The following is a 6709-nucleotide window of genomic DNA, read 5'->3' as shown; positions in this document are numbered from 1 at the left end:
CTCCCCCCCGCCCCGCCCCCACAGGGCACAGGGCTCAGAGACACCTCAGACTCTTGCTACCCAAAGTGCAAAGGGCATCAGTTGCTCCTCCAACCCCCCCCCCCCCGCCCAGCAGACCACGTTGTCCAGCCAGCCCCCGGGCCTCCCTGGGGTGCCCAGCACAAAAGTGCAGACACCCACCGGACCCTCAGTCTCAGTTTTCGGAGGTTTTTGCCACTCTAAGGACCCGCAGGCCAGCTGGGCCTTCGGGCAGGACAGAGAGCCCCGGAATCCGACGTGGAGAGCTGCGTGTACGTCCCCATCAGGAGGCGGTCCCCACCTCCGCGGCTCTCCCCTTGCGGGGAGCGGCAGCCCAGCCGGCAGCCGCAGGGCCTCAGGGAAGACACCAGGCTGGGCCCCCGCGGCACAGCGGGGGCACGTCCCCCGCACTCACGCGACTTAGGGACGGCTGCTGGAGACTGCTGCGGCCACCCTGCTGCCGGGTTTCCGGAGGGCTTCCTGGAAGCAGCGTCCACACCAAGCCCTTGGAAGGCCCAGGCGACGGAGGAGCCGGTCAGGCAGGGGCCGAGGACGGTGAGAGGCCGGGCGGGAAGGAGCGTGTCAGGCAGGGGCAGAGGACGGTGACCGGCCGGGCGGGGAGGAGCCGGTCAGGCGGGGGCCCAGGACAGTGACGGGCCTGGCCGGGGAGGAGTGCGTCAGGCAGGGGCAGAGGAGACGGGCTGGGTAAGGGTTAGGGTTACAGTTAGGGCACAATTCACAATCCCAAAGACGTGGAAGCGACCCGAGTGCCCATCCATCCAGGAGTGCATCAATAAAATGTGGCGCGTGGACACCACGGAGTGCCATTCGGCTGTGAGGAGCAGCGGTGAGAGGGCGCCTCTCGTGTTCTCCTGGCCAGAGCTGGAACCCGTTCCAGTAAGCCAAGTATCCCAAGAATGAACACACGAGCACCACGTGAGCGCGCTCACCAGCAAATTGGTACGAACGGATGGACGCCTAAGTGGACAGAGAGGAATCACCTTCATCGGGTGGGTGTTGGGCGGGCGGGTGGGGGGAGGGGAGGGGCATACACATCCATTAGGCATGGGGTGGGTGCGCACCGACTGGGGGATGGGCGCACTTGAAGCTCTGACCCGAGGGGGGAGGCTTGGAGAGGGCAAGGCACCCGACCTTAACATTGGTACCCCCACAATACGCTGGAACAACATGAGAGGTATATGAATAAGAACACAGGGGGGGCCGGGCGCGGTGGCTCACGCCTGTAATCCTAGCTCTCTGGGAGGCCGAGGCGGGCGGATTGCTCCAGGTCAGGAGTTCGAAACCAGCCTGAGCAAGAGCGAGACCCCGTCTCTACTAAAAATAGAAAGAAATTAATTGGCCAACTAATATATATAGAAAAACACAGCCGGGCGTGGTGGTGCATGCCTGTAGTCCCAACTACTCGGGAGGCTGAGGCAGCAGGATTGCTTGAGCCCGGAGATTGAGGTTGCTGTGAGCTAGGCTGACGCCATGGCACTCACTCTAGCCTGGGCAGCAAAACGAGACTCTGTCTCAAAAAAAAAAAAAAAAGAACACAGGGGGGAGGGCGGCACGGGCAACACATGTCACCTGAATACTTGTACTCCCATCATCTGCTTGAAAAGAGAGAGAAAAGAAAATGCAATCCTAGAGGTAAGAGACACTTTTTAAAAATAATGAATCCGAAGAGAAAAGTAAAAGGAGGCCTGTGGAGCAGGTCTGGGTGTGACTCCGGATCCCCCAACATCAGGTGCCACCACCAAAGATTCCTGCGTGTAGCCCATAGAACCCCAAAAGCAACGGGACGAGTTCTGGTCACATACTCCCTCAAAATGACATCCTGGCCTTCTTCTGGAACTCCCTCCCCTCTCAGACTCTCAAGGTTTCCTCCAGTGTGTCGGTTCCCACAGAGCAGACCTTTGGTCTGAGACCTGACAGTCCAGATGCCACGCATGCTGCCGCGTGGCGGCGGTGTCGCGGCTTGGGACAAGAGGAGGCCCCACGGTGCGGGCTGGGGCGCCAGGCACCGCGCGGGCGCTGAGGGTGGGGGTGACCCCCACCCCGGGCCGCCGCCTCGCTCCAAGAAAGGGGACAGAACAAGAGGCAAGAAAAAAAAAAAAAAAAGCAGCAGCCTGTGGCACCCGGTATTCCCAGGCGGTCTCCCATCCAAGTACTAACCAGGCCCGACCCTGCTTAGCTTCCGAGACCAGACGAGATCGGGGGCGTTCAGGGTGGTGTGGCCCTAGACGGCGGCGGAGGGCGCCCCTGCCCCGCTCGAGAAGCCGAGCCTCTCTGGGCTTCCCCGCCGCCGCCTCCCGCCCCAGGCCCCGCGCCGGGCGGGGCCGGGCCGGCCGGGTCCCGCGGGCTCCCAGGGACGGGGGGGATGGGCGGGGCGGGGCGGGGCGGGGTGGGGGGCTGTCTCTCTATACACACACACACACACTCACACTCACTCACACTCACACAAGATGCGCCTCCACGGCTGGACTCGCCAAGGTGGAGCCCTCCCAGCCCCCCTCGTCTCCTCGCCCGGCCTCCTTCACCTACCCGCTGCCCACCCCCAGCGCGTCGCTGCCGCTGACTGCGCACGCGCGGGACGCTCGCCCTTTGACCCCAGCCAGGGGCCGCCCTCCCCCACAACCCCTTTCAGCTGCGCCCCCCCCTCGCCCTGTGGGTGGGCTGCCGCCTATTCCCCCGGGCCAGGGCTGGGGCACAGCCAGTGTATGGGGCGTCTCTCTCTGGGGATGTGTCCCATGGGTGGGGTGGGGTGGCGTGGTTTGGGGGGCGCTGAAGAAATCAGTCCCCTCCATCTCCTACCTCTGGAAAACGCCCAAGCCCGTGGAGAACTGCCGGCACCGCTTCGTGGGGGCCGGGACCCTCCTCCGTGTCCTCCTGTGGCCCAGTCCAAGGGGCCTGGGCCTGGCCGGGGCTGCTTTGGACCCCGACCACCCTGGCGTGTGGACTCGCTAAAAATCAGCTATTAGATATTGGATTCCAGCTTCCTGGAGGTCATTTCACTAATGAGTGCACCGGAAAGAGTTTCCTAATCCATCTGTGAGGGTGGCAACTGAAGGAGAATTTTAAAGCTGACAGAATAGGCGAGGGAAGGCATAGGAGATTTCCACACCCAGCAAGGAAGACTTTCCCGAAATGGAAGAAAGAAACGAGCAAACAGAGACACCGGTAGCCCGCCCGGAAAAGAGTCTGCCCCCGAGAGAAAGCACCCTGACCAGGTTCACCCGTGGGTGGGTGGCGAGCTAGCGGCATTCAGAAGAGCGAGGCCCGCAGTCTGTGCGGAAGACACCTGCACTCGGGTGTGTGTGGCGGCGCGATTCCCAAGCAGCTCTAGATGTTAAACCAAGGAGAAGCCAGGGAGTTCCCAACGCCCCAGGTGTCCTCAGCCCACGACTGGCTGCTGTGGGAATGCGAAGCCCGGCTCCTTGTCTCAGAGCGGGGTTCCCAGGAGGATCAGGCTGAAGCTGGGACTTGGCCTCAAAGTGTCCCCTCGCATGGCCACCCCCTTCCCCTTCCTGCTCCTCTACTCCTGGTGCCCCTCCATCCAGGGGCCAGACCTTAAAGAGTCACCGCAAGAGAATCCTGGTCCCAAAGGAGCCTTCTGGGGGACCGGTGCTGAGAGAGGTTGTGGGCATGGCCCGCTGGGGCTCTGCCCGACCCAGGGCTGAGAGATGCCACCTCCCAGCTCTGGGTCCCTGCAGGAAGTGTTGGCAAGCACAGGGCCGGTCCTCCAAAGGCCCAGGTGCAGGGAGCCCAGGCCAAGCAGCCTGTGGAAGAAGCCACTTGCCGTGCCACCCCGGGAACAGGACTGCAGGCCCCGGCCCTTCCCACCTCCTCCTCCTCCTCCTCCTCCTCCCCCCCGCCCCGCCCCCACAGGGCACAGGGCTCAGAGACACCTCAGACTCTTGCTACCCAAAGTGCAAAGGGCATCAGTTGCTCCTCCAACCCCCCCCCCCCCCCGCCCAGCAGACCACGTTGTCCAGCCAGCCCCCGGGCCTCCCTGGGGTGCCCAGCACAAAAGTGCAGACACCCACCGGACCCTCAGTCTCAGTTTTCGGAGGTTTTTGCCACTCTAAGGACCCGCAGGCCAGCTGGGCCTTCGGGCAGGACAGAGAGCCCCGGAATCCGACGTGGAGAGCTGCGTGTACGTCCCCATCAGGAGGCGGTCCCCACCTCCGCGGCTCTCCCCTTGCGGGGAGCGGCAGCCCAGCCGGCAGCCGCAGGGCCTCAGGGAAGACACCAGGCTGGGCCCCCGCGGCACAGCGGGGGCACGTCCCCCGCACTCACGCGACTTAGGGACGGCTGCTGGAGACTGCTGCGGCCACCCTGCTGCCGGGTTTCTGGAGGGCTTCCTGGAAGCAGCGTCCACACCAAGCCCTTGGAAGGCCCAGGCGACGGAGGAGCCGGTCAGGCAGGGGCCGAGGACGGTGAGAGGCCGGGCGGGAAGGAGCGTGTCAGGCAGGGGCAGAGGACGGTGACCGGCCGGGCGGGGAGGAGCCGGTCAGGCGGGGGCCCAGGACAGTGACGGGCCTGGCCGGGGAGGAGTGCGTCAGGCAGGGGCAGAGGAGACGGGCTGGGTAAGGGTTAGGGTTACAGTTAGGGCACAATTCACAATCCCAAAGACGTGGAAGCGACCCGAGTGCCCATCCATCCAGGAGTGCATCAATAAAATGTGGCTCGTGGACACCACGGAGTGCCATTCGGCTGTGAGGAGCAGCGGTGAGAGGGCGCCTCTCGTGTTCTCCTGGCCAGAGCTGGAACCCGTTCCAGGAAGCCAAGTATCCCAAGAATGGACACACGAGCACCACGTGAGCGCGCTCACCAGCAAATTGGTACGAACGGATGGACGCCTAAGTGGACAGAGAGGAATCACCTTCATCGGGTGGGTGTCGGGCGGGCGGGTGGGGGGAGGGGAGGGGCATACACATCCATTAGGCATGGGGTGGGTGCGCACCGACTGGGGGATGGGCGCACTTGAAGCTCTGACCCGAGGGGGGAGGCTTGGAGAGGGCAAGGCACCCGACCTTAACATTGGTACCCCCACAATACGCTGGAACAACATGAGAGGTATATGAATAAGAACACAGGGGGGGCCGGGCGCGGTGGCTCACGCCTGTAATCCTAGCTCTCTGGGAGGCCGAGGCGGGCGGATTGCTCCAGGTCAGGAGTTCGAAACCAGCCTGAGCAAGAGCGAGACCCCGTCTCTACTAAAAATAGAAAGAAATTAATTGGCCAACTAATATATATAAAAAAACACAGCCGGGCGTGGTGGTGCATGCCTGTAGTCCCAACTACTCGGGAGGCTGAGGCAGCAGGATTGCTTGAGCCCGGAGATTGAGGTTGCTGTGAGCTAGGCTGACGCCATGGCACTCACTCTAGCCTGGGCAGCAAAACGAGACTCTGTCTCAAAAAAAAAAAAAAAAGAACACAGGGGGGAGGGCGGCACGGGCAACACATGTCACCTGAATACTTGTACTCCCATCATCTGCTTGAAAAGAGAGAGAAAAGAAAATGCAATCCTAGAGGTAAGAGACACTTTTTAAAAATAATGAATCCGAAGAGAAAAGTAAAAGGAGGCCTGTGGAGCAGGTCTGGGTGTGACTCCGGATCCCCCAACATCAGGTGCCACCACCAAAGATTCCTGCGTGTAGCCCATAGAACCCCAAAAGCAACGGGACGAGTTCTGGTCACATACTCCCTCAAAATGACATCCTGGCCTTCTTCTGGAACTCCCTCCCCTCTCAGACTCTCAAGGTTTCCTCCAGTGTGTCGGTTCCCACAGAGCAGACCTTTGGTCTGAGACCTGACAGTCCAGATGCCACGCATGCTGCCGCGTGGCGGCGGTGTCGCGGCTTGGGACAAGAGGAGGCCCCACGGTGCGGGCTGGGGCGCCAGGCACCGCGCGGGCGCTGAGGGTGGGGGTGACCCCCACCCCGGGCCGCCGCCTCGCTCCAAGAAAGGGGACAGAACAAGAGGCAAGAAAAAAAAAAAAAAAAGCAGCAGCCTGTGGCACCCGGTATTCCCAGGCGGTCTCCCATCCAAGTACTAACCAGGCCCGACCCTGCTTAGCTTCCGAGACCAGACGAGATCGGGGGCGTTCAGGGTGGTGTGGCCCTAGACGGCGGCGGAGGGCGCCCCTGCCCCGCTCGAGAAGCCGAGCCTCTCTGGGCTTCCCCGCCGCCGCCTCCCGCCCCAGGCCCCGCGCCGGGCGGGGCCGGGCCGGCCGGGTCCCGCGGGCTCCCAGGGACGGGGGTGATGGGCGGGGCGGGGCGGGGCGGGGTGGGGGGCTGTCTCTCTATACACACACACACACACTCACACTCACTCACACTCACACAAGATGCGCCTCCACGGCTGGACTCGCCAAGGTGGAGCCCTCCCAGCCCCCCTCGTCTCCTCGCCCGGCCTCCTTCACCTACCCGCTGCCCACCCCCAGCGCGTCGCTGCCGCTGACTGCGCACGCGCGGGACGCTCGCCCTTTGACCCCAGCCAGGGGCCGCCCTCCCCCACAACCCCTTTCAGCTGCGCCCCCCCCTCGCCCTGTGGGTGGGCTGCCGCCTATTCCCCCGGGCCAGGGCTGGGGCACAGCCAGTGTATGGGGCGTCTCTCTCTGGGGATGTGTCCCATGGGTGGGGTGGGGTGGCGTGGTTTGGGGGGCGCTGAAGAAATCAGTCCC

At 63.4% G+C, this 6709-nt stretch overlaps 2 non-coding genes across 2 annotated transcripts; both read right to left on the bottom strand.

Moving 5' to 3' along the window:
• Window positions 1-2147: 2147 nt before the first annotated feature.
• Window positions 2148-2266, bottom strand: LOC142873885 (5S ribosomal RNA). The gene has a single exon (XR_012921858.1). It is a non-coding gene; the product is annotated as a 5S ribosomal RNA (ribosomal RNA).
• Window positions 2267-6034: 3768 nt separating this feature from the next.
• LOC142873884 (5S ribosomal RNA) lies at window positions 6035-6153 on the bottom strand. Its single transcript, XR_012921857.1, has one exon. It is a non-coding gene; the product is annotated as a 5S ribosomal RNA (ribosomal RNA).
• Between the last annotated feature and the right edge of the window lie 556 nt (window positions 6154-6709).

The sequence above is a fragment of the Microcebus murinus genome, chromosome 11, assembly GCF_040939455.1.
Source record: "Microcebus murinus isolate Inina chromosome 11, M.murinus_Inina_mat1.0, whole genome shotgun sequence".
NCBI lineage: Eukaryota > Metazoa > Chordata > Mammalia > Primates > Cheirogaleidae > Microcebus > Microcebus murinus.
The sequence above is the reverse complement of the archived record's forward strand: the minus strand, read 5'-3'. Positions and strand labels throughout refer to the sequence as shown.